We start from the raw sequence: 12,474 nt of genomic DNA, 5'->3' as shown, positions 1-12,474 counted from the left end.
CAAACACAAATGTTGAAATGAGAATCAGTATTTCTTTGAAGCCCTTAAAGTCATTTTAGTGCACCATGGGTTACAAAAAATTGCAACTTTTAGACATATCTAAGAGCAGAAGAAAGGATTATCAGCTACATTAATTTAGATTTTTCTCTCACACAGCCTTGTTGGAAATAGATGCAGTTAATTTATTCTTATGGGAAAAGTTTCTCTTACAAAATACAGAGAAATTCTGCTGAAACAGGAATATACTCATGAAATCATTATTTTAACAGCAATAACAAAAATTTTCCATTTAAAATTGCAGACAGGCTTAGAGCAAATATATACCTGCTGAGCAGGAGTGCAGGCAGGATTTGACAAATGTATGTGTGCCATAATTCTTCCTGAGTTTCTCAAGCAAAGTGTGATCTGGTCTCATTTAAGGCCCAAGACCTTGCTAGTCATTTGGAAAGTATTAGGTAAATATAAATTCAAAGGAATCAACACCATTAATTCCAGAACAGGGAGCAAGTCAACAAGAACAAAAAAAGCAACAAGGACATGAAACTACAATATTTGAGGTAAAGAAAAAATACACCTTTCATGAAATTGTGTTCATAATTACTGCCTTGCCATTCAGGGAAAGGAGAACATTAGTATTAAGACAATGTGTGGTGGTGTTATAATTAGCCTTAGTGTAAACACTGAGGCTGTGCCATTTCATTTAATTTTTTTTTTTACCATGCCAGAAGGAATACTGGTGTCATTGTCTAGTTCTTTTCTTCTGTTATATCTTCATGGTATCTATATATATAGATATCTATATATATAGATATCATGAAGTTTAAAAATACTTTTATCAGGAAGAAATGGGATTGAATACAACAAACTTCTTGTTCCTCCCCCCAAGAAGGAAATTCCTACGGAAAGAAAAGTAGGGGGTGATATGTAATGAGAAAGGTGACAGAAAGAAAGGGAAGATAAACCCAGAGGAAAAGATAAGAAGGGGAGAATAGATGGAAAAAAAACAAAACCAACCAAACAAAATCAACAAGGATCAGCTAGCAAAAGGAATTTCACTAGACAGTTCTCAGTTTGTAATACTGTTTGTGAAGCTGCACTGGAGATTACAGTCCTCATAGCAAATTCTAGGAAATAGAACTGTTTTGGAAGAACCATCATGAATTTTCTCTTCCTCCTGCCTGCTGGAAAAGACCTTGGTAATTTCACTGGAATAAAATTGACATGAACAGCCTAAGCTAACAGAGAGAAGCTATGCTCACAGAGATATATTGCCTCCCTTGGCTGGCTGCTGAAGGGGCAGTGAGGCTGTGGGGTACTCAGCATCTTCATTTCCCAGTATGATATTCAGAGCAAAAAAGCTTCTCAGCTACATTTTTCTGTCTTCAGGCAAAGTTTTCCCAAGGGGAAAATATTTTCTTTCCTGTAAAAATATAGTTTTCCCATGGGAAAAAAAAAAAAAAGGTTATTTCACAAAAAAAGCATTTAATTCCTGAGAATTGGCATGATGGAGGAAACCCGTGTGATTTTATCATCCAATAAAATTGATTTCACAGTAAATATTTATTGTAATATTTGCTAGGAACAGATTATCATCTCTTCAAAATCACTGCCTTTCTATTTAGCTCTTCATACTTTACATTTTTAATAAAAATGAACCTCTTCCAGAGCAAGAACTCTTAAAAATAAGCTTCCTTTCTGACTATTTGAGTTACTGATCATTCCCATTTAGCTGCTTTTTCCAATACTCCAGTATTCCAGTTGCTCATCTAGAGTAATTCAGATCTTCAAGAAGTCCTTAACATCATACATTGAAACGCAGATTTTTTTAGGAGCTATATTGAAAATGTTCCATAAAATCCATGACATAAAAACATATCAGCTTCACTTCTGTAGGCAAATGTACTTTTAAAGATTCAGTCAGAACAATATTTGTGATTAGTTGCAAGCACTGCATTATGGGTCATCTCTTTCTAGGTGATGAGCACAAAAATGCAAAATATCTTAGTTTCCTTAAAGCCACAGTATAGCTACTATGTAATCATCTACCCTGAACGCCATTCACTATGTGCTTTGCTTAGAAACTATGATTGTGTTGTGTCATAAACACCTCTAGAAAGTGTACCCTAAACTAGGAAGCTTTGTAAAAGTGCAGATGACCTTATGAATTAGTCTGAAGCTGAGATACGGCATCACCCGTTTACTAAGATATTTTACAGATCTGTGATCTTTTTGCGACCATTGTACACACTATCCCTTGTAGGAAAGTTTTGCCATTCCTGTAGGAATCAATGAAAACTACTGAAAGCTGCTCTTGTGAGAGAAAAAGATGAACAAAGGAAGCACAATCCTGCCTTATAAGAAATCTGGCAGAGACATCTGATGAGTTAAAGTCCTGATAGCTAGAAAGTCTCAGACCTATAATTATTCCCAGGGTACTTAACAGGCTTAACTAATAACACCATTAAATATCAGCTTAATACAAACCATTAGTTGAGTGATAGATCTTTGTATAAATGAGTACCTGGGAAATTTGAACAACTCCTGCACGACACATTTTGAAAGCTGTAAAGTGCTTTATAGAGGAACCTTCATTCCCTATATGTAAGTGACATTGCAGACCTGTACCAGGTACTGTGGACTGTACAAATTCAGCTTCTTGAAGTCAAAAAGAATTGTTCACACAGTGTGCTCAAGAATGATCCAAAATAGTCACATAATAAATAGGGTGACTGTGAATGTAGATCATCAAAATGTGATGCCAAGTGACTGTTGCTAGCTCTGGGACAATTTATGGCCTATTTAACCTGTGAGCAGGAGGCCTGCAAACTCTTATGGTTCTGGTTTCTGCACAGCTCAGAGCTACATGTCTTTTTGTAACAGCACCATAGCTGATATATATTTGCTTAGGCTTACAGCAGGAGCTGCACCTCTATTCTTACTCACATAGCACTTGGAGTAAACATATGTCATTCAACTTTGTATTCAGAGTTTTCCAGACTTAAGAACTGACTGATAACTATTCATTATAGATTTTACCACCTTTCAAACTTGAATTGCACTTCTGTGATTTCAATTTCTTTCTTGCCTTGAAACACCATTTTTATGGAATTAATTTGTGGAGATATTGTATGTATCTTTCGTTTTAATTATAGTTTCAAGGTACTTGTTAACCTACAATTAGCAGAGTGTGAAGCTGAAGGAGAGCATCGGTTAAGCCCAGAATAACCTTGTAATTTTCTCCTTATTCTCAGCTTTCTAAGCTTTAAAGCTCCAGATTGTTTGATTCCCATTTGGATTTTTAGCCCATGGTGAACTTGACACAGTTGCTAAGATACATATCAGTCTGCACCATGTTGATACAATATTATTTAAACACTTTAAAGGGCAGCCTAACAGTTCTCTGTAAACACACGACTCTGCCGTAAACTGTTCTCAGCAGAAACAAGCAGCCTGACACCAAAATTAAACCCAGGGTATTTCAAAGATTACTATGGAAGGCTTCGTGAGCATCCACCCACTATCAGCAAAGCACCTCACAGTTGATCTAGCCTTGTTGTACACATGCATCCTCTGGCTTGATGCCTGCAACTTCATCTAGAGTTCAATTCCTCTCCTCCCATTGCTGTCACAAGTATGCAGGAATATGATTTGACGTTAGTAGCCCAGGGACAACAGTTGTTTCCAAGCCTGCTTCAGTAGCCTGCCCTAAGTTGATCTGACCAGGAGACCTGTTCATAATCAAAACTGCACTGCATGCTGTTGAAATAAAGCTGAATGTTCAATTCTTCACAAAGAAGGGCCAGAAGTTCACCCAGCCAGGAGAAAAATAGAAGGAGAGAATACAGACCAAGCTCAGGAGGCTTTTTGTGTAGCTGGTATTTGTCTTCCATGATACTTTGTTAGTTTGAACAACAACTGTATGGAAAAAGGTTTAAAGTCAGCTCGCTCAGATGATGCTACGCAGTCTTCACTGCAATACAAAGAGTAATTTCCACAGAGATAAGATTTCATGACAGTATTTTCTCTGTGGTGTTTACTGCTTACACTTAGTCTATGGACTGATGAGCCATACATCACCTCATGAGGTGACCACTACTTCTAATGTTTCTCTCTGATGTGTGCACACAAGGGAAGTGCTCGACAATGCCTTGCAAACAATAGATAAACCAGAGCAGCGCGTGTACTACAGGACAACCTTACAGCAACATTTTGATTTTAACGGTTGATACAAACCCCAACAACTCCCAGGATGATTTCCAACTTTCTGAAGCTAGTGAAGAACATCTTAAGGGGAAAAGATCCATAGATCCAAAGATCCAGGGCTCATATCTCGTTCAAGGTGCTAACAGCATGGGACATGAGCCAGTCTAATCACCTTCTGTACCAAACCAAACATGGGCAATACTGGACAAAGTTTTCAAAAACATAAAAAATTATCCTCAAACTGTATACTGTTTTCAGAGTAAAAATATCTGTATCCACAACATACCTTGATGACTTCATTCATCATAATCTTGAGAGCTGTTTCATAAGAGCCAGGCGTCAATATAGGTGATGCAGGTGCTCAAAACACTGAAAATCCTACCCCATTTACTCAGTTAATTCCTGAGGGGTTTGGTTTTTTACTAATTATGCCAAGTTCCTTTGTGTCAGCTTTAAAATTTTACAGTATCTTTGGCTGGTTTCCTGGTGTGATTTAACTGCATTAATTATGACACTGGTAAATGTTTGGTTTCTCCCTTTTAGTTTCATTTCTTCCACTAGAGCATATTCAGTCTATTCTTCAATAGCCTATTCTTCACATTTTTTTGGGTCAGGATAAAAATTTTTCAATGCCTTATCTTCTGTCTTCTACAGTCATTCAAATTGCTTCATTAACTTTTCTTTTACCTAATTTTGTCTTTTTCTATATATTCCTGAAAAATAAAATTCCCAATGATGAGATGAGTGAAAGCAGGGCAGGCTGGGGGGCAAAAAACACCTCAGGTCACCAGGCATTTCTGCAGGTGCAAGGCAAGTCCGAGGCCAGGCCAGGTAGGACATCAGCCTCAGGGCTAGGATCCAGATCAGCAGGACAAGGCTGTTGAAGAGCTGAAGATCACTGCTATTATACTGCTCAGGAAGGGATCAGTGCCCCTGAGCTAGGCTTAAATGGGGCTCCTGGGCCCATGGGCAGGTGTGTGGGGCAGGGGTGCAGGCCCCAGGGAAGTCTGATCAGGGCCAGTAAGGAAAACATGCCCACAGGGCTCTGACAACATGCACAGACATAACCACGGACATGGCATTAGGCCAGGAATAGTAGCCAAGGGCCATTGCCAACTGGGATGCAATAAGAGCTGTTTAGGAAATGACAGCAATGTGGTCTATAGATGTATGGCTTTTAAAGTAGTCTGCTCACTTAGGTGATTCCTCTCTGCGCAGTTGAAAGAATCTTCTCCAGAATGAAACCAACAAAAAACTCTCAATATTTTTGACATATAAGGAAAAACCTTCTTCTTCTCAGGCAAATATTTTCAACCTTTCTAATACATGCAAATATTTATGTATAGATTTCTTTTCAGTGCACTATCTAATCTTCAGAGATCTCAGTTACTATACGGGCAGAGACTTTAATCAAACTCTTCACCACAGCATGATATCTGGATAAGTCATGTGTCTGTATTAATCATCTGTCTTTTAGAGACCATAAGATTAGAGTCAGAAACACATCCTGAGCTGAAAGGTAGAAATAATACAACACAAAGAGCTAACTGAAACCAGCAATCTCTCTTGCATAAAAAGACTTTCTATCTTACAGAACAGGCCATGAAGCATAGTATTTGTTTTTATATTGGTTTCTAGAGTCCTAACATTTTGTGTGCTTGCAGAGACAACTGCTTTTCATGATTCTGAGGGCTAGTTTTAGAGTTTTCTTAATATTTATGTTATCCACTGACAGTAAGCCCACAGACAACTCTTCTGAAAGACGACACTGTGGCCACTGACCTAGTGTTTATGTGTTAGTATGTCATGCTTTGCCACCCCGAATTCCTGTCAGATTTTTTGCTTAGCAGAACATACAGTCATTTTGAAACTTGATTCCAAAAGGAAAAAGGTTTCTAGTCTTGCCTACTCCCAAGCCCTAAACTTGGTGAACAACACAAAATCGTTGATTTTTTATGAATATATAAAACCTACATAATGTTAAAAATGCATTTCAAAATGGAGAAAAGATTCCACTTGCAAAATAAATCACAGGACACATTAGCATTCGAGAATTGCTTTATATTTAAACAAACAAAGAATTTTATCATTATTTTCCTATCATGCTAAAGCACATGAAAAACAATGAGGTGCTTGGTGACGGCCAGCATGGCTTCACTAAGGGGAAATCCTGCCTGACCAATTTGGTGGCCTTCTATGATGGGGCTACAGAACTGATGGACAGGGGTAGAGCAGTTGACGTCATCTACCTGGACCTGTGCAAAGCGTTCGACACTGTCCCACACAGCATCCTTGTCTCTAAATTGGAGAGACATCAATTTGATGGATGGACCACTCGGTGGATAAAGAACTGGCTGGATGGCTGCACGCAAAAAAGTTGTCGTCAATGGCTCAATGTCCAGCTGGGGACCAGTAATGAGTGGTGTCCCTCAGGGATCGGTGTTGGGACCGGTCTTGTTCAACATCTTCATCGCTGACATGGACAGTGGGATTGAGTGCGCCCTCAGTAAGTTTGCCGATGACACCAAGCTGTGTGGTTCGGTTGATACCCTGGAGGGAAGGAATGCCATCCAGAGGGACCTTGACACGCTTGTGAGGTGGGCTGATGCCAACCTCATGAAGTTTAACCATGCCAAGTGCAAGGTCCTACACCTGGGTCGGAGCAATCCCAGGCACAGCTACAGGTTGGGCAGAGAAGAGATTGAGAGCAGCCCTGCGGAGAAGGACTTGGGGGTGCTGGTTGATGAGAAAATGAGCATGAGCTGGCTTCAGTGTGCTTGCAGCCCAGAAAGCCAACCGTATCCTGGGCTGCATCAAAAGGAGTGTGACCAGCAGGTTGAAGGAGGTGATCCTGCCCCTCTACTCTGCTCTTGTGAGACCTCACCTGGAGTATTGTGTACAGTTCTGGTGTCCTCAACATCAAAAGGACATGGAACTGTTGGAACAAGTCCAGAGGAGGGCCACGAGGATGATCAGGGGACTGGAGCACCTCTGGTATGAAGACAGGCTGAGAAGGTTGGGGCTGTTCAGCCTTGAGAAGAGAAGGCTGAGTGGAGACCTCATAGCAGCCTTCCAGTATCTGAAGGGGGCCTATAGGGATGCTGGGGAGGGACTCTTCATTAGGGACTGTAATGACAGGACAAGGGGTAACGGGTTAAAAGTTAAACAGGGGAAGTTTAGATTGGATATAAGGAGGAAATTCTTTCCTGTTAGGGTGGTGAGGCACTGGAATGGGTTGCCCAGGGAGGTTGTGAATGCTCCATCCCTGTCGGTGTTCAAGGCAAAGTTGGACAGAGCCTTGGGCGACATAGGGTAGTGTGAGGTGTCCCTGCTCATGGCAGGGCAGTCGGAACTAGATGATCCTAAGGTCCTTTCCAACCCTAACTCTTGTATGATTCTATGAGTCTATTAAATAGCTATGCAGTGTCCTTTTCACTGTGTAAGCTACAAGTCTAGGAAGACATGAAACACTTCTTGCTTTATGAAGTGCTAATGACAGAGATATAATAATTTTTTTATGGTCACAAGGCATTTTTTATAATGGCAGGCTGTGATGATTGCAAAGCTTCTTGTTTCAGACATAGAGCATAGAATACTAGGTTGAAAAGGACCTCAAGGATCATCTGGTCCAACCTTTCTTGGCAAATCGTAAGTCTAGGCAAGATGGCCCAACATCCTGTCCAGCTGAATCTTTACAGTGTCCGACACTGAGGAATACACGGCTTTGCTGGGAGATTATTCCAATGGCTGATTGTTCTCATTGTGAAAAAATTTCCTGTTGTGCCCAGTCAGAATCTCCCCAGGAGTAACTCATACCAATTACCTCTAATCTTTCCCATGCGACTCCTTGTAAAAAGGGAATCTCCATCTTTTATGTAGTCACCTTTTACATACTGGAACATGATGATAAGGTCTCCCCTAAGCATTCTTTTCCCAAGGCTGAACAAACCCAGTTCTCTCAGCCTTTCCTCATATGGCTTCCCAGTCCTTTGGTCACATTTGTGGCCCTTCTCTGGACCTTCTCCAGCCTGTCCACATAATTTTTGTAGATACAGTGGGGACTGAAACTGAACACAGTATTCCAGATGCGGCCTGACAAGCGCTGAGAAGAGTGGGATAATGACACTTTTATCTCTTCTGGGGATGCGCTTCTTAGTGTAGCCCAGCACCCTCTTCGCTTTCTTTGCTGCAGCTGCACACTGTTCACTCATATCGAGCTTGTTGTCTACCAGGACCTCCAGGTCCCTTTCAACAGAGCTGCTCCCCAGCTGGATAGATCCCAGCCTGTGCTGCGTTCTTGGATTGTTGTCCTTGTTGAATTTCATAAGGTTCTTCTTAGCCCACTCCTGCAGCATGTCCAGGTCTTCCTGCAAGGTGTCTCTTCCTTCCAAAATGTCCGCTTCTCCACCCAGTTTGGTATCATTGGCAAACTTCATCTGGGTACACTTGATCCCATTTCTAGATCACTTATGAAGACAATAAACAGCACTGGACCCAGTATCGATCCCTGAGGATCCCACTAGTGACAGGTTGTCAGTTTGAAAGGAGTTATTCACCATCACCCTCCGGGTGCAGCCATTCAGCCACTTCCCAGCCAGCACACAGACCACTTGTCTAGATTGTAACACATCATTTTCTCTAGGAGGAGGCTGTGGGAAACCTTGGAGAAATCCAGGTAGACAATGTCTATGACTCGCCCTTTATCAACTGAGCAGCTTATTTTGTCATAAAAGGTGATCAGATGACCATGGAAAAGCCAAAAGAGATGATGGACAGCATGAAGGAGGCACATGACGCACACTTACCAACAGAGGTAAGTCCTGTGAGTATGAGGGCTTTTTTGAAGTAGAAGGGAGAACAGAAATTATTCTCTAGTCCTACTCTGATCCCATGGAACTGTGGAAAATCAGTAAATGAGAGGCTTGTGGAAATCCACTATATTCCAGTTAGCAAATTTTAGGCTCTGTGTCACACTATTCCGTATTTGTGAGTAATATTTTTGCCATTTTTTAAAGAAAATAAACCAAAGCACTGTTTAAGATAGAATAGTAGAACTGACTGCTTTAAGGTCCTGATACTTGCATGAATTTTGCACTAAACATAGATTTTTTTACTTATTGTAAATTCAGCACTGGTAAGTGTCTCCACATGTTCTTAGGCCACAATGACACTCTTTAGTTAAGAGGAGGGCTATAATGTAAGAAAAATCAATAGTGTTATTTTAAAATGTTCAGCCATGAAAGAACAATCAACGGTTGAAAAGACTAGAAACAATCAATTTCAATGAGCAGTTAATATTAGGTAACAAGGCAGCACAGAGATAGATAAAGATTAAACTGATAGCAAAGAATATTTAATGCATTAATTAGACACACTAGAGCTTAATGCCCCTCACAAGAGTTTTTAAAAGAAGGCTATATCTTAAAGTTTCACATTCCATTACAGAATCACATCAATCAAATAGCTCATGATAAATGTGACACTGAAAATTATTTTCTTTTAAAACAATTATAATTTGTTAAACTAAAGTATATACTGCTGTCTGGATTCTGCAAGAGCATGTAATAACTTTTCTTTCCTCCTCTGAAGGTAATGTTGTACTCTCCTGAGGAAAGCTACTCACGTGCCTACGTAAATAAGTGCCTAAATCTATGGTGAAGTAAATGACATCTTCAAATCAGGATTCCAAGGCGGTGTTGTCGCAACACATGAGACCTGCTAATGTAAAAGGCCTGAGTGCCAAAAAGGCAAATGACTGCATTTTATTGTTCAGAAGCATTTGGAATCGGGTATCCATTTTGTTTTTAAGATGTACATTTATAGATTAATATATATATGGTATGTCTATTCCTTGTCATGGCAACTAATTTATTCCTTATTTCAAAGGTTAACAGGAGGGTGTCAAAATAGAAACATCACAAGACTTAAATCCACAAAACAAACAAAAAACCAAACAAACAAAATAATAAAACTCACAGCAGAGCAAACTATCTCTGTTTGTGGAAGCCAATTAGCTTTTTCCAAACCAGCAGGAACTTAGAAAGCATCTATAAGGTGCACATTGTAGAAACTGGGACTAGATTTAAAAAGAGGGAGAAGAGGTAACAGAGTACTCAAAGCTAAGGTCTCCAAAGTTTAAAATGTTTCCTGAAATAGAGTGGGACAGGTTGACACTAGGCCTTCATTAAGGCTCTGATTTACCTTTGACAATATCAGGCAGCCAATAATTCTAGCCAAAGATAAACCAAATGTGTATAAAATGTTCTCAATCCAGGGTAAATATAAAAGGGTGTTTCTCTGTGCTAGCACAGCAGCAAACGTACCACTAATTATTCTTCTCAGTTGTGTTATCTAGTGCTCTTCAGTGGAGATGCAGTTTGAAGGACAGAGAGGACCTTTTGTCACAAGCAAAAATCCCAAGTCAGCATTTTGTCTGATTTTCTATTAGTTTGTCATGGAAACAGTATAAAACTTTCCTAAGACATGCCTTGAACTAGCAGGCTAGGTGCATTAAGTGCTATATTTCACCATACCAAGACGCTAAACAATTGTTCCCTAACCTACACCCACTAACCTCACTTGACAGAGCATTCATTTATCTTTTGGACATGCAGAGAAAGAAAAACCTGAGCAAAAATCACTACATATTCATTCTTTCTCAGAGAGAGGACTGAAAAGTGATTTATATGGAGTAGAAGTCTGTTATCATGAGCAATAGCATCTCTGTGGAAATGAAAATGGCAGTAAGAAAGCTTTCTTGCGGCAGTACAGAAAGCCTGAGCTCAAATTTGCTTTTCTGTGTTCCTGAATAGTAGATTATGGTTAGATTATGCTTATTTGGATTAAATCTTGTCAAAATTTGAATTTTCTTTTTGGTACCAAGTCTCAAAATACCATGCATGATTGAATTCCTGGACCAGATAGAAAGTAAGGGAAACTGAAACTTTCTGAAAAACAAACAAAAAACAAGAAAAAAAAAAACAATGTGAAGTATTACTTAATTTGTTTCAAAAAATGTTACTATGAAGGGTTTTTGTTACTGTGAAGGGTTTTCAGCATTTCTCAGACTTACATTTGGCGTATTAATTCTGACAGTGTACTGGAGATTTGTACTTCTGTTTGTGTCTACAAAAATAGACTTAAGTGATGAAACAGAGGGGAGCTTCCTAGGATAAATGAAATGCAAGCAAAAGAACAAGGAAAGACACATGATAACTGGTCAAATTCACAGTCCCCTCTCAGTTCATAGTACTAAATTCCTGCCACAACTGTCAGCAAGATCATTCTAGCATTGGCTGTGGTAACTCCATGCAGTACCTGTTTCTGAAGGACTTACAGTGATACCCTGGTCACATAAAGACACACACATGCTCACAGAAGTGCATACAGAGTGGTAGGGCAGTCCCTGACCTAGAGTTCAGTTCAGATGCTAGGCTGGGGTTTCCCCCAAAGAAGCCTACTTTTTCACTCCTCACAGTAGTGCTGCAAACCCAAAAAAGTGCTGCAAGATGCTCTGCATGTGGTTTTCAAGAGCTTAAATTTTCCTTCTGGTGCTGATTTTTAATCCTTTGCCCCTGTGCACAGTACTGCAGGTTTTTCACTGCTAACTGCTGCTGCCCAAGTCTAGTTTTTGCCAAGACTGATGGCATCACTTGCAACCTCGCGTACCCTGAACAGGTTGGATCTCAGTTTGGTAATTTCCTCTCTTATTCTGTGTTATGACCAGATTAGAAATCTTTTAAGAAGTTAGGCCAGATGTTCTGTCAGCATGGTCAGGGAGAGAGATGGACAAAGCGCAGCAGGGAAGTCTTACTGATGGCAAGTGTGGACATTGCAATTGAAACAGTTCAGAGGATGAAGCAACATTTCCATATTTATGTGGTTATAAGAGCACAGTAACACTGTACACTGGGAGGACCAAATGTTTTTCCTCTGGTGCACTCATACTTCTGAGTCAGTCTGTAGTTTTTGGTGCTGCTTGAATTGCTTGAAGTGTTTGGAAGACACACAAGAGAGGACTTAGGTCTATACTGTTCTGAAACCTCTTGATCTTCATGTCAGTCTAGAACAGCATAAGCTCCTGCTTACCTGAGAAACCAGCATCCAGGGGATGGAGGCACAGACCTGAAGACACAGCCTTGTAGCCAGCCACGAATTAATTGCAACACAGCTTTGCATGGGGAGGTGATCATGGCTGCACTCCCCAGTCCCTTTGTTCCCAATGAGACAGCATGTACCAAAACACTCCATATCAGCACAGCCACCTGCAGT

Source organism: Pezoporus occidentalis, unplaced genomic scaffold, assembly GCF_034315485.1.
Source record: "Pezoporus occidentalis ecotype Australia unplaced genomic scaffold, CSIRO_AGI_Poc_V1 ctg59, whole genome shotgun sequence".
NCBI lineage: Eukaryota > Metazoa > Chordata > Aves > Psittaciformes > Psittacidae > Pezoporus > Pezoporus occidentalis.
This window is presented reverse-complemented; position numbering follows the sequence as displayed.